General features: G+C 37.1%; 1 protein-coding gene across 5 annotated transcripts in view; it reads left to right on the plus strand.

Annotated features, from left to right (window-relative positions):
* Positions 1–14,974, plus strand: part of LOC121379874 (sodium/potassium/calcium exchanger 2-like) — a 132,227-nt gene continuing 117,253 nt past the window's right edge. For 4 of the 5 annotated variants that reach the window (XM_041508537.1, XM_041508553.1, XM_041508562.1 and 1 more), the window contains exon 1: positions 14,215–14,580. The gene's annotated coding sequence lies outside the window, so the exon portion shown is untranslated. Of the gene's footprint in view, positions 113–14,214; positions 14,581–14,974 lie in introns of those variants that run through there. The other variant, XM_041508545.1, reaches the window with a different exon arrangement.

Raw genomic sequence — 14,974 nt, forward strand, 5'->3', positions numbered from 1 at the left:
TCAAGGTTCATATGCTGTCAGGACATCTCAACAAGAACACATAAGTAGTAGTATTGTCACTATGGAAAACAACACAACAGAAGCCCCAGTGTGGCCTAGAATGTTTGTACAGGTAAGGCCAACCCAAAACCCCCAGCAAAGTTCATTCGCATATATGTAGAGCTTGTATCGGCTCTCCATGATGGGCGAACAGTTGCTCACACTCGAGAGATGAAAAGTGGTGAATGTTTCTACACTTGCCTTTCATCATTTAGCTTTATTACTTGTTATTATATTGCTTGTTGTTTATATACATGTATGGAGCTGCTTTCCTCTTTTTGAAATTTCTTGTCTGGAATGATAATTAGAAGAACGGGGATTGCTCGCCTGTTTGTTTCAAACATAGAAGCCCGATACATTGTTTAAACTACATACACTTGTGTACTTTGACTTAGTGAGATTATATAAAAAACCAGCTATTAAAAATTGACCATAATATATGAAAAGTGGTTGGTAATGTCATCTGTGTTTGATGATATAGTTAACCCAACCTAGAAACAAGATATTCAAGGTTTTGCAAAGTATAAATAGATATGTCCGGGTTCCAGGAAAACCATTTATTGTTTTAGAACTCTACATTAATAATGTAGTTAAATGTCAGGTGGTAGTGCATCGTCTATACCATCAGATGGCTTCTAATGAATGAATGATGATGTCCCTAGACATTAATAATCAAGCAAAATCCCAATGTTCAGAGCTAAAGATCTTGAGTTTTGGATTACTTGTTATATGCTAATGAATAAGACGTTCTGTTAATTGGAAATAATTGCAGAATTATGCACATTAGTCATAAGCTGATTACACACTTGTGTTGAACTGTGGACATTGTTATCATCAAAACAGAGTTGAAGGTCTCGGAGACACTGTTAATACTGGAATACAGGGCTCGAACTTATAGCTTTCGTCCCAGCTGTGAAACTCATCCGGAGTTATGTGTGTCAGTCATTTTAAAGTATAATTTATCCAAAGGATACACGCCTGCACAAATTGCACGAACGATTGATTCGTTCGTGCGTCATTTACGAAATTTATTTCACATAACCTATTTATCGTTCGTGTGAAATATGCTAAATGAAGTTTCTACATCACATCTTTTCTCAGAGTACACACAACTTGACGATTTCCGACATGTATTGTTATAATTACATGTAACGTAAATTGCAAATATTAGTCTAGTTAGACTGTTGGAAAATGTAATGTATTCTCAATGGTTGTTAATTAGATGTCGCCAAAGAGAATTCCTTCAACATGCGGCCAATCAGAAACTGCAATACTTCCATTAATAAATGTTAATCAGAAAACTTCACTGATTACGGAGAATGATCAAATGTCAAACATGGTGAGGTTTTCACCAGATGGCGCCTAACTTGTATTTTTATATAGATAGTATGAAATGTTTTAGTTGACAGATGAAAAAAATGGTCACATATGCGACAAATCGACCAATGCAACCAATCTAGAGGGCTGATGTTGGAGAGGCTCATAGTGTCAAAATCCATAGCTTTATTATGCTGTCACTTTTATATAGAGCTAAAGGTACAAACAGACAGGCCGGGTGCTGGCCTCACACGTGTCCGTGCATCAGATTTCAAACATATGAGATTAAAGGAACTACATTGAGTTTGCTGCCATTGTATCATATTTACGATATATACAGAGTCTTTTTGATGCCTAAAATTACATATTAAAGATAGTTTCTTGTTTTGAATATCAGTGTCTCTGTAAACAAGGTATTTTGTTGTCCTAATGTTTTTAGTAGCCAAATCTGATTTACCCTCCAATAATTGTATATGTACGAAAAAATATATGTCACAAAGTAAAATGAAAACCGTAGCACACAATTGCAAACACATTGGTTATACCAACACTAGCATTCTAAACAAGAAAATGTAATTTTAGTCGCCAAAAAGAATCTGCATGTTAGAAACATCTTAGAGAATCGGGATAGTCCCTTTAAGAGTTATAAAACACACTAACATGTGTTAGTACCATGGGTCAGACCAGCTTTAGTTAGTGCCGTGGGTCAGACCAGCTTTAGTTAGTGCCGTGGGTCAGACCAGCTTTATTAGCACCAAGCAGCGTCACAGGCAGCTCATCAGCTTCTGCATGATTTTTACCATCTGCTGTGCCATGTTGCGATCGAAGATTCCATTTGCCACATGTTCACAATGGGATGTCCAGGTATTTACAATACCAGGGCCTCGTTCCATGAAGTGATATTAGCGCTAAGACAACCTTAAGTGCATACGGTAGTAATGCAGTGCACTTAAGTTGATCTTAAGTGCTTCGTGAAATGGGGCCAAGAGCATGTTTTGCTGTAAGTGGTTATGTCATTTACTGCATGTGGCATGCATCCAATGTATTTAGTATTGACTGACATTTGCACCCTATCTGTCACTACCTTAAGTGTTATAGTTGAGGTGGTTTGTTTTGTTATTTGTTTATGTTTTCAAATAAATAATTAATGGTTTTGGAAAAATAAGTTGTGATGTAAAATTCATGATTAAATAATGTAACAATAAATAAGCAATGAATATTGTCGTTGTGTAGTTTGCAATATTTTTAAAATGTAGCTTTTCTTCTTCCTATGTGCTTTTACTTTATTAAATAAGGATTTAGGGGTACTATAGTGTGCATGCATCTGGTCATTTCTTTTATAGTTAGTATGATTACGTTTCTCTGCACTGCCGTATTGAAATTCAATCCTGAATATAACCAACCCGAAATTATATCTCTGCCAACACTATTTGTTATTGAATGTGACAAATAACCTTGCGGACAGTAAGATAATTGCTAGATATGATTGATTCCAAAGGTAAACGCCAGACACCAGAATTGACAGGATACTGAGAATGAACTTGCTTCCTAGCCTCCGTAACGTCTACTTGGTTACAGATCGATTCTACATTATCTTGTTATTGTGAAACAGTTAAATTGCTTATAGTACCATCATTAAATTATTTTTGAAAAAAGAAGGAAACCCCCCCCGACTAGTTTTATCTACCTGTCTGTCATGCATTCCTTCAGCAGAACAAATTAACATGTTCGATAGACACAAAAGCAATGAAGCAGTTAATGAGGTTTTAAGCTAAAAGAAAAAACAATTCGGAACTATTTGACTGAAAATGTTTCTATAGCCAGCTTTTGTGTTTGTGTGTGTGTGCGTCACAGTTTGTGTGTTTATGCCACTATGCCTCTGTGTAATACATATTTGTTACTGTATGTGCAGATGCTTAGGCCACGTGTGTGTGTGTTGTGTGATAGAGAGAGAGAGAGTGTGTGTGTGTGTGTGTGTGTGTTTTATTTGATCATAATTTATTATAGTCAGGCACGCAGTTACCACGGGCTTCGCTATATTTGGAATAACCATTTGGAAGCACCATCTAGCGTTTGTTGACATATGCAAATAGACAGAAGGAAGTATGTTTTTGACAAATGCGAACAATGCGAATGATATGTTCCATTCTTTTGTAAGTTAAAAAACAAATATAAATCATGCACCATTTTCACAAACCTTGAAATGATAATTGATCCCCCTTCTTGCAAAAGTGTGTATTATTTTCTTTCAATTCACTCTCCAACCTGTCGTCTGCTATTTGGGTTTGTCAGCTGACCAGCCGAAAAAATTTCTAATGACATGTTACGGCTTGTATGGAGGCACATAAAGGCCACATAATATTAACACAAATCTGTAACGTCACACATTGTTGGTTGACTGAATCACTTGGAGAATGAACGAGAGCATCAACATATTTGTTACTTTAAACATATTATTTTTAAAAATTATAAACTGAACACAAATATAAATAATATGGGGTACTGATAATATTTAAAAAATAAATAAATAAAATTAAAGTAAAATAAACAAAGCACTGAAAGACGATAATTGGAAAGAACACAAACACTTACCTTCATGACCCCAGCCTGGACCATCCACATCATTAAAAGCAATTCAATTTCCCATGACGAAAGTGAAGGGTCTAATTTAAAGGAGTTGTAATTTGTAAACAGTTTTTTCAACCAGCATACAAAGAATGTGTAAATCTTGTGAGTGTCAAGTGGGTACAATGTGATAAAGGTAATCACTAGAAACGTCTTATAATATTCTCCAGTGATACCAAGGTTGTAAGGACAGACAATACGTTTCTGTGCCTTCACTGCATGCAGAATATACTCAGCTAATTTCTAAAGTGTTACTGTTCTGTATATTAAAGTTTATGGTTTGTTCCAATTTAAAATATCTTGCATTCCAGGATTTGCGTTCAGATTATTTGCAACAAATATTTTTAAGTTATTGGTTTTAGGTACCTTTAACCATGATAACAGGATACAAAAAAGACAAATTCTGGTGATATTCACACCAGGACTTGCTTGATGTTCACGCTCAATAATAAGGTAACATTTATTAACATTTTGTCCATAACGAGCCTCCATACTAAGCAATGATAACACCTGCGGTAACTGTGAGTTCCTTCCCTTTGTGTATGTACGTCATCGCATCAAAACTGGTACATGTTTCCTACTGGAAATTAATAACTTGGGTGGGAATTTTTTATTTCACTTTATGCATGAAAGAATGAATAACAAAACAGCAAAAAGAATTGTTTTCCGATAAGTCTCGCGATAATAAGGTGTGCTATGCTAATTACTTCACTGAAAGATTTTGCTTATTTTTGGAGTGGTGTGTTGATCACAATTATAGTCTATCAGCGATAGAAATAAGCAGAATTTTTCTTTAGTCCACCGGACAAGTACATGTAGAAATCTGCTTGCCCACCAATATTTTCACTTGTCAAAATAAATTGTTTGTTTTATTCAAGTACAAGGACCGTATTTTTGATTGCTCAAAATTAAACTACATTGAAAATTTTAACTTGTCCACTGGACAACCATTGAAGTACATTTTGCTTGTCCAAGCAGATTTTCACTTGTCAGGACAAACGGACATGTGCTAATTTCGAACACTGTCTATGTCCATAAGCAAGTTAATATTACCAGTGTTGTTTTGTTGTTGCTATTTTTGCATTTCGTACATTTTATTACTTTAAAAAAAAGTGAAATAAACATTGTCAAAATGCTATTAACATGCAATTTATGTTAGAAATCAGAATGATGAAACTTAGTCAAAGAGTTGGCAGTAATTGCTGCCAGTAACTGGATGAAAAGCCGAAGCAGAAAGCTTTCAGTTCACTTGGGTGAAGAGGATTAACATGTGTATATATATGCTTCCGTCGACCATCGAGAGGGACCGACTCAACACCGCGATGTATGAGACACCCCACGACGACCCTCCATCGCCGACCGTCACGCGGCCCAGGCAGAACTGGCCGGTATCGCCGGTACAGCCAGTCGCCATGCCACAGGCCCGATCAGCCGCCATTGGCAAGAGGAAGGCAACATCACCAACCAACCAGCCAGCCAAGACCGAGAGACCAGCGCCGGTAGTCGCCCCCCCACCCCAGAAGAGTCCGAGTGGACCGTCGCAGTGAGCAGACTGAAGAAAAACCTTCATCAGTACATGCAGGGGGACACGACAGACCCGACCAAGCTCCGTGGCAGTTACCTCAACGCAGACTGGAGACCCCTGGAGGACAGCAGCGAGTACGAACTTCACAGCAAGATGTTCGGTACTCACCACACCGTAGTCGTGACGCACCAGAGGGAGCAGACCTATAGACAGGCCATACTTTCGAACAAGTTGGACAACCGGAATCTACATAAGATGATCCGAGCAGTCTGCGGCCCCGACTACGGTACGGTAGTCAGTACCCTGTTACGATGCCAACATCTGCTGCCGAACCTCCGGGACACTCCAGCCTCGCCGACGTAACAACTTAATGGCCTTAATGAGGCCACTCATGTGGACATATAGATCGGACTTTAAAAACTTTTAGACCTTCGTTCAAAAGTTCATGTCGAAATTACTTCTTTTCTTTTTTCGTAATATTATTAAATAGTCCGATCCTCTCTTCTTTCTCTTATTTATTTTTGGACTGTCCTTCCAAAATGCTCCAAATTATATAAATATTCGACTGAGCAGTCAATTCTTTTTATTTTTGGCTTATAACTTTTTTTCTTTCTAATTTTAATCCTACTAATTTCTTTTACTAATTGCTATTTTCAAAATTCTGTCCATTTTCACCCCCACCCCCCCCCCCCATCCCAAATCAGGTGTGTTATCTAATTTCATTTTGACCGCCCAGTCTAATCTAGCAACCAAATTTAAAGAGTAGTATTTTCTTTATTAATTATATTAATTAGAGTTGTGCATCAAAATTTTAAAGGCCCACTATTTAATTTTTGGATGTAAATTTCAAAATTGTCCCCTTAATTTTGTTCTGTCCCGGAGACAGGCCCCGGGACGGACATGCTCGAAACTCTAGTGGTATATGAGCATGTTAAAATTATTCGCACTCGCACGTTTACCTCACTGACTCGTTAGCTCTGAGGTCGAGGTGAACCTTATTTAATATCCGACCAAGATGGAAGAAATTGATTATCTAGGACTCTGCTTCTTTTAACTTACGGCTATATGGACACATGACTATTTCAACATGTGGTTAATAGTTAAGTTTGTTTTGTTTAACGACACCACTGGAACACATTGATTAATTAATCATTGGCTATTGGATGTCTAACATTTGGTCATTCTGACTGGTAGTCATCAGGGGAAACCCACTACATTTTTTCTAATGCAGCAAGGGATCTTTCATATGCACTTTGCCACAGACAGGAAAACACATACCACAGCCTTTGTCCAGTTGTGGTGCACTGGTTGGAACGAGAAAAAAACCCAATTGGTAGAGCCACTCAACCGACTGAACTAAATCCCGTCCCATGATTAATAGAGAGGAAGAGAGTTAATTTGCTGCCACCACATAGGTTACACTTCATGATAAAGCAGCAAGGGATCTTTTATATACAGGTTCTCATAGACAGGACACTACATACCATGTAACCTTTGATGTACCAGTCATGGGATACTGGCTGAGAAAAATCCTAATCTTGACTATAGAGCGCAACTGATCGTGCGAACCACCGACCTACATCCCACCTCCATAATTCTCCCATGGCTAGCCATGCAAGACAGGCGTATTCCATGACGTCAGCCCATGCGGAATAAATCAGTCTTGCATGACCACATGACTTCTATTGTTTGAGCTGATATTAACATTGGGTGACATCACGTAGACGGCAAAATAATGCAAGAAATGCTTTTTATATTACATAAAAACAAGGAAACCTGCTGTCATAATGAAATTATACCATCATTTTCGGTTTATACTTTTAGTATAAACCATTTTTGGGTACAATCTTTTCAATGGTTATGATTATTTTATTGTAAGATAAAAAATAAAAAATGTAGGTTTTTTACATTTTCCCAAAATGATTGTTTTTCATCTACTGGATGGGAGAAAAATAATCCTCCATTATGTATCCATGTGGGACAGGGCTATTCCACCCTTGGGTACATAACATGATGTCAGGGACTCGGCAAGCCTCGTTCCTGACAACAAATTATGTACCCTCGGGTGGAATAGCCCTGTCCACATGGACACATATGAAGGATTATTTTAGTCCAGGGATGCATTTAGTACCTAACTTCTGTTGTGAGTGTCTACTGATGATTTGACTGGTCCCACTTCTACAGCATTCATTTAATGTTGATTAAGCACAAAAGTCTGGATGTTGTGAACATTTTGTAAGGTCACAGAGCTTTGCATCAATTGAATGCAAGCCTGATTACCATTCATACAGCATCAACACATATGTTTTGACTATGATGTTCATAGCAGCCTGTTAACTAACACATTAAATGTGTTTCTTTCCTTTGATCATTTCTTTAATGATTGCAGTATTTGTTATTGAAAGTATTGTGTACCATGGGGAATACTTGGGACAACAGTTTGACGAAGGCATTCATCACTGACGTCGGCGTTGACATCACAGAACAATATGATGTTCACACACCATTAACTGTTGTACAAATGAGGTTAACACTTACTCAGTAACCCTATAAATATACATGTATCTGTTATTTCGTAGCAAATTTGTGTGCATGTAGAAATGAATGTCCTAATTAATTCTCAGTACATTAACGATCAGAGAATTCACCAGAAGTAAAATAGAAAAAAGCATAGTTTACTGGCTTGATGATAAATCCATAACATGTTTCTGTCTGTCTGCCTGCCTGCTTGAGCCTGCCTGAGTTCGCCCACCCGCCTGTCTGAGCCCGCCTGACCACCCGCCCGCCTGTCTGAGTCCGCCTGTCTGTTTGTCTGTCTGTCCAACAGTCAAAATGAATGTGTACCTGTTTGCATTTCATGTAAGAATTTATCATGTGCAATTACTTTTTTGGTTCATGCAAATATGATCCCCACAAAAAAAAGCAGTTTGAACGTTTTGAGACATACAGAAGTGTGCATTTTTTTTGTTAATACATGAATGAACCAAACAGTCATAGTGGTCAAATCTTTTAATTAAATTTAGTTGAAATCATATTTCATCAATGTGTGTCTAAATTTAATCTTTGACTTCTTATATACAAGTTTGTTGCTGTTCTAACTAGGAGTAGTAAAACCTATTGGTAAAGCACTTACTTGCCTGATGCATGGTTAGTCTAAGATCGATCCTCATTGGTGGGCCCATTGGGTTATTTCTCGTTCCAACCAGTGCATCATGATTGGTATACCAAAGGCCATGGTATGTGCTATCCTGTCTGAGGGATGGTGCATATAAAAGATCCCTTGCTATACTAAAAATATAGTGTGTTTCTTCTTTAAGTCTACTACTACTAGTATATGTTGAAATTACCAAATGTTTGACATCCAATAGCCAATGATTAATCATTTTTCTGCTTTAGTGGTGTTGTTAAACAAAAGAAACGTTTACTTTAAATTTTTGTTTTCTTAAGCCTTAGATAAGTCTAGTATTTACTGGGTAGACTTCATCGAGATTGTGTTGCATAGGAATGTAAATGTTCATTCACCATTAGTTGAATCAGGTGATCTTCAAATTACTTCATTTGGTAAATGATCTCATTTGTGATAATTAAGGAATGTAATTTTCTCTAATCTTAGCCCTTTGCATTCTTGCCTGGATAATTATTGGCTAATTGCAAAGCAGTGTTGCGAGTTGAGGGAGGGGATGTAGCTTAATTATTTTCATTGCGATATAAAAGAAAAACACTGAGCACCACATAACCTATCATATTGCTGTTTATTACCCCAGCGGTCACTCATAAAGGGGGAAATATTTTCACCAAAGCTCGTGACAAATGAAAATTATTTCACTCGGGACGTAAATTTTATAATAACTAGTAATTCTATTATTATTCTCCATATAGTGTATGGATGAAAAGAAATTTAATTATATATTTCTAAATATTTTAAGTACTAATGAAAGATGGTGGAATCAGTCTCATGGGATTACTGATCAATACAGAATTTGTTCACTGAAAATAAAACTTTTTAGAAAAGAAAATTTAATTATATATAATATTTCTAATCTTAGTTTTTAATCCACGTACTGTTGTGACCAATTGCTCCTCATAATAACTGATTAATGCTGAAATATTGGAACAAATAAGTCGATGCATTTCATCCGTTCATTTTTATCACAAAACGGTTTCCTCTTCAGATGACAGATCCTTATAATGCTTAACCTTCATAAATAGGACTCTAACTGCCGCCGTGTTACGCACAGAGTGGGTTTTTGTCTGCTGTTTTCTTTATTCTGTTTTATTTTGAGCAGCGTGTAGCCCAGTAGGAGACGGCTGATGTCGCTACAAAAGAATCCCTCCGACTCCAATGTCTGCCTTTCTCTTTTATTTTTACTATTGAAAGGTGGAGGAATCGATCTCATTGGATTATTGATCATAGCAGAATTTGTTTCTTGAAGGTAAAACTTCCTGGTAACTAGTTTCACTGGCGTAGTGGTTAAGCCATTGTGTTTAATACTGGTGCACGTAGGTACTGGGTTTGCTTCACACCAGCCCCATTCAGAGTAAATTCTTAGTTTGGACCACCCAGCCTGACCAATTGTTTTAGGAGTAATTGGTCATAGATATACATATATATTATACACATATATATATATATATATATACAGACATACACATGCACACACACACAGATATATATACACGAGGGTGATTCAAGAAGTAGTGACCATTGGTGAATAACAAAAACATTGTTTAACTTCCATTAATTTTTGTTTTACATTCCTTCAATATAACCTCCCTAGTGATCGATGACTAACTCCCATTGTTTGGGTAACATATGAACACCCGTTGCTAGGCAACCTTTGTTAATGTCCTTGATCACTGCCTTCAGATTGGCCTCTAGGGTATCCAAGTCCCTATACCTGGTCCCACAGAGAAGTTCTTTGAGTTTTGCAAGCGGGTCATAATCGGGTGGGCTCAATGTCTGGGGAATATGGTGAATGCAGTAACATTTCCCAGCTCTGTTCTTCCAGAAATGACGTCAGCAGTGTAGCCTTGTGGCATGCAGCGTTTCACGAAGAATCTTGGGTCCGGCTGCCATTAAATTTGGTCGCTTTCTCGCAAGTGCGCATTTTAAATGTTCACCAAGAAATGCTTTATAATATATGCTGCATTAACTGTTTTACCTGTTGAAACATAATGGGACAATAATACACATAACATGTCATAAGCAATGATCGTTAACATATTCGCTGGTCTAGGCGAGTTTGAAGTATGCCATTCCATACATTTCTGCTTTAATTCGGGTTCATAGGATCGTATCCATGTTTCATCAATTGCTACTATACTGGCTATAAAGTTATCGCCCTGAATTTCATACCTGCTAAGTAGTTTTTTGGCAATAGCAACCTTGTTCTCACGTTATACCTATTAGGTTGTGGGGTACCCACCTCACCGTTATTTTGCGCATTCGTAAATGACGTGTTAGAATTTTATGCACAGAACCAATACTTATGTCCAAATCATGAGCTATGTCCTCGCATGTCAGTCTGCGATCTGTGTCTACGAGTTCCTTCACTTTATCCACATAATAATCATTGGTTGCAGAAGTTGGACGACAGATTTTTGTTCATCTTTTATTGATTCTCTTCCAGCCTTGAATAGCGCAGTCCATTTGCTAATTGTTCTGAATAGTAGCGTACTTTCACCACATACCTCATGCAGGGCTTTGAAGATGTCAGTGTTTTACCCCTCCATTGTTAAATTTTTATATATGCTCTTTGTTCTTTTCTTGAAATTCCACCCGCAGCATCTGACGTCATATTTTAGTGACATAACATCATGATGTTATATAACGTTACTGAATCCAGTTGTTGTTAATTGACTGAAATTGACTTCTGAAATAAGTGAACCACAATGCCTTGTGTCATGAGTGACGCAGTCAGAAAGAATTGCACAACTGACATGAGATGTTATTTCTGTACCTTAAATTGTTCACGATAGTAGCAGATGAATGGATGCAAGGTTGCCTGGAGATGTTCCTATGAAAGGATTGCACCTCATCTTGCAACATGAATGAATAATGCTCAAGGAAATCCTCAGTGATCATAAACCGACCAGGTTTCAGCAGTTCTCGGGTATCTCTGAGGTATGCTATCTGTTGCCAACTGATGAAGGGTAAAATTACATACCCTAACAGTGTTTCTGCCAGAAATAATTTTTTGGGTATGGCGTTATGGAACTGAATGCAACCACAGTCAACAGAGGGTATGGGGGGGAGGCACCCCCAGAAAGAAAATGGTTTAATTTTAGGGTTAGGGTTAAGAAAATCATACAGTAATGATAAGAGTAATTAATTTTGTCATAAAGTTAACTTAAAAAAAAAAAATCTGCGAAAACATTTGGGTATGGTGCCATACCCGTTTTACCCTCTGGCAGAAACCCTGTCTAAAATACTGGAAATTAATGGATACGTTTTTACAATATTTAGAAAGATTATGGTAAGAGGACTACTGTTTAATATTTGTCAGAGCACACGAAACGCAGTGTCTAGTTTCAAATGATTTCAACTCCATGACCACCTGGTTGGGAGATTTATGATCTGGGTGGGATTATGTTATTACATACCCTCAATTGTTTTCAGGCAGAAGGCCTGCACTGTCTTTGAACTAACTGTCGTGAGACACTGCATGGCTGGGATGAAGAAAACTCCCAATGGGTCCACTGTGAGACGACCCAAAGCACCTCAGGCAAGTGCTCTACCAACTGAGCTAAATCCTCTAGACCTGGTTGATAGCTAGGTCTTAATGTCTTAAGGAGATATTTGTATTGGGGCTGTTAGTGTTTACTTCCATGTTGAAAAATTAAGGAGAAATGGTGAAAAACCTCGACAACAGTAAATTTTGCCAGTACCCGGGATTGATCCTAAGACTCTGTGGAGCACACTATCTCCAAGTTGCATCATGCTGCTTGCAGAGAACAAGGAAGTTGATTACAGAATATAGGTGGAACTGTATGCTTTTTACTACTGACACCACTAATGGAATTAGGTGTTGTATATAGATGACAAAAAACAAATAAAATTGAGAGATTCCTTCCTGTGAGATTAAATAATAAGTGCATGGCCAATAATATACAGCTGTTTTTCTTATGGTTCTAAGTTATACCCATGCAGTTTGCAAAATTGTCTTAGCAAAACATTGGGTGGTATGTTTCTCTTTCATTTTAATATATATATAATTTAGTAAAAAAGTACAAAACTCACCACCCCTACCCCCACTTAGCTACTGTACCAACCCCAAGTCAACAGCAGTTTTATTTTAAGGATTGGTCCAAAAGCCGGATTTATTCGGATTTGTTCCTGGTACTCTGTGTATGTTAAACCCATTGCACATACAGATCAATGAATGTCTAGGTTTGGAATCAGTTGACTGGTTCAAAAAGGTAATTACCGGCCTCAGTGGTGTCGTGGTTAGGCCATCGGTCTACAGGCTGGTAGGTACTGGGTTCGGATCCCAGTCAAGGCATGGGATTTTTAATCCAGATACCGACTCCAAACCCTGACAGTGCTCCGCAAGGCTCAATGGGTAGGTGTAAACCACTTGCATCGACCAGTGATCCATAACTGGTTCAACAAAGGCCATGGTTTGTGCTATCCTGCCTGTGGGAAGTGCAAATAAAAGATCCCTTGCTGCTAATTGGAAGAGTAGCTCATGTAGTGGCGACAGCGGGTTTCCTCTTAAAATCTGTGTGGTCCTTAACCATATGTCTGACACCATATAACCGTAAATAAAATGTGTTGAGTGCGTCATTAAATAAAACATTTCTTTCTTTCGAACAGGTAATTGGCTTGACAGATTTTCTAAGACAAATTGAATTCTGCCTCTCATAAAGCATGCTTTGTTATTTTTCTTGTTGGTTTTCTTTCCTTGATTTTAGCATTCCAGTGCATGATACTTTTTCTTGTAGCTAAATTGGTAACTTTTGAAATCGTTTGGTCCATTTTTAGAATAGCAAATGTTATAAATAATTTACTAGATCTTTTCTTGTTTTTTAACTTAAAAAGAAAAGAAATTCTTGTACTGGGATTTTTTAATGCTAAATAATGTAGGTGTAAAATTTAATATAAAATACTAAATAATATTTCAATTTTACTTCAGTTTTTTGGTTGGTTGAATAATGTTTAGTTTAAACTTTGTAAAAAAAAAACATCCCCGAATTTGTTGTAATATTTTCTTTGTGTCCAGAGTTGTGTAGATACAAAAATTCAACCTACATGTATCTGACACAATTTCCTTATTCTTTTTTTTAAAAGTTGCTGTATAAAATCCTTAATTCTTTTAAACTTCTTATTGTCCTAAGTTGTTTGGATTTAAAATGTATTGTAGTGTAGTGAGAAACACAGTTTTCATTTTACATGTGATTTTTTTTTTTTACATTGTTGGTTAGTTTTTAAAACAATATCAACAAATATTTCCTAAACTTAATTTTAGTATGTACCTCAAATTTGTCTAGATTTATTGTTGACATAAATGAGTGGGTGAAAACTGTATTGTGATTTATTGCCAAGGACAGTTTCCACTTTGCATATGACTGTTGTCATCAGAATGTCGCCTTGACAACGAGTGACACAAAAAGTGGAAGTGTATTGATTTGGAGTGTTCAGGATTGGCTTCTTGTTGATAGTGTTTTAATTCTTACCTGAATCTACTCTCGCCGGGCAGTGATGGCAGTCGACGAGAAAAGGCAAACGACTAACTGGGTTTATCTCTCTGCTCAAGATTGTCAATCTCTCTGTTATGGCATCGGCCACTGATTCCATGCAATTAATAAACTGAACGTGATTACGGCACACAATAGTAACTCGGCGTGTTTTACGAAACGAAACCATTCATATGTCCACGGGTTTTATTGGCTCTGAGAAGGTGGCATCGTGATGTGTGTTATTTATTTATGAGTAACCAGGTAACTGTTAGGAACTATAAGATTAAGTGTACACGATGAATGACTCGGTGTATTTAAGGTGGTGGTCAGATATCGGCTTCAGGTGCTTCCATTCGGCAGTGTCATTGTTCAGGAACCACTTTCTCTGATCATCGGTAAGCTGTGTCTCTTTCTAAATGTTGCTGTCACCATTTTGTGTCTGTTAATGCAGTTGTCAGTCCATGTGTAACCAACAGAATTGGTCTTTAGGTGTAATTCATTTAAATGATCATGTTTTTATATTAACCAGTTACGTTTCAAGCATGTTGTCCTGGCCACACACACACACATACATGTTGGCTAGCTCTGTTTAGATTGTCTGTTTAGGTTATGGTGAGGTAGAAATTAAGTCGGTTACACAATGGCTTGCACATTCCATATGTTATAAATTGTAGCATTTTAGAATGTGTTTTTTGTATAAAGTGTTTGTAATTTCAAAGATTAGTTTTAAAATTAAAAAAAAATTATACATATATATATATTTAATGAAATAATTTTATACTAAAGTTG

The sequence above is a fragment of the Gigantopelta aegis genome, chromosome 2 (genome assembly GCF_016097555.1).
Source record: "Gigantopelta aegis isolate Gae_Host chromosome 2, Gae_host_genome, whole genome shotgun sequence".
Classification (NCBI taxonomy): Eukaryota; Metazoa; Mollusca; class Gastropoda; order Neomphalida; family Peltospiridae; genus Gigantopelta; species Gigantopelta aegis.